Genomic DNA, 805 nt, shown 5'->3' with positions numbered 1-805 from the left:
CAATTGCACTACACTAATACAGAGTCCAAATATTAAAACGGTGCATTATTTCACAATGCACTAGCTTTGAGAGAAAAACGCTGCCTTCACTAAAATGCAGCTTAGATTTGTTTCACGTCATTGTTTTAACAAGAAGCCTATTAACACAATAATGATTGTTTTAATGCTACACAGTTTACAGCGAGAACAAGCTAAAAATAGCAGCAGTTCCACATGGCACTTAATTCCACAGGTTTAAAAGCTGTGGTTTATGCAATGCCTACAAAGTGCTCCCAGTTGAATATACAAATAAAATTCACAATAAAAGTCTACCTGACATCAGGTACATTGAGTGTAGGTGGCCTTAAAGCCTGTCTTTCAAAATGTATTCCCCTCTGCTCCAAAAAAAAAAAATCAGTAACTAATAAAGCAAGGCCCCCTCCCTCCCTCTTAAAGATCATTAGGGATATTACTTCTTACTACAATGCTGTAACACTACAAAGCAGCACACCACTACAGTGGTTAACCCTGGGATGATGTAACATCTAACAGTGTAACTGAAAGGCTTATGGATTCACATCCAGGATCTTCTGAAGACAAGATAGTCACTGAGTCCATTAACTCAAATGGTTAATACAGCTCATCAGCCATACTGTACAAGTAAAAACCCAGAAGCAATTCCTGTAAAACTAGTGACATTGATCAAAGACACGACAAGAAACCAGGAATTGAATGCTTCCTTTAATTACTTAGGCTTCAGTCCAGTAGAGATGCTATAGCCATCCTCAGTAGTTCTTTTTGACTTCATAGTTAGTATATAGTGAGA

Source organism: Mesitornis unicolor, unplaced genomic scaffold (assembly GCF_000695765.1).
Source record: "Mesitornis unicolor isolate BGI_N332 unplaced genomic scaffold, ASM69576v1 scaffold26297, whole genome shotgun sequence".
NCBI lineage: Eukaryota > Metazoa > Chordata > Aves > Mesitornithiformes > Mesitornithidae > Mesitornis > Mesitornis unicolor.
Note: the sequence above shows the minus strand (reverse complement) of the source record.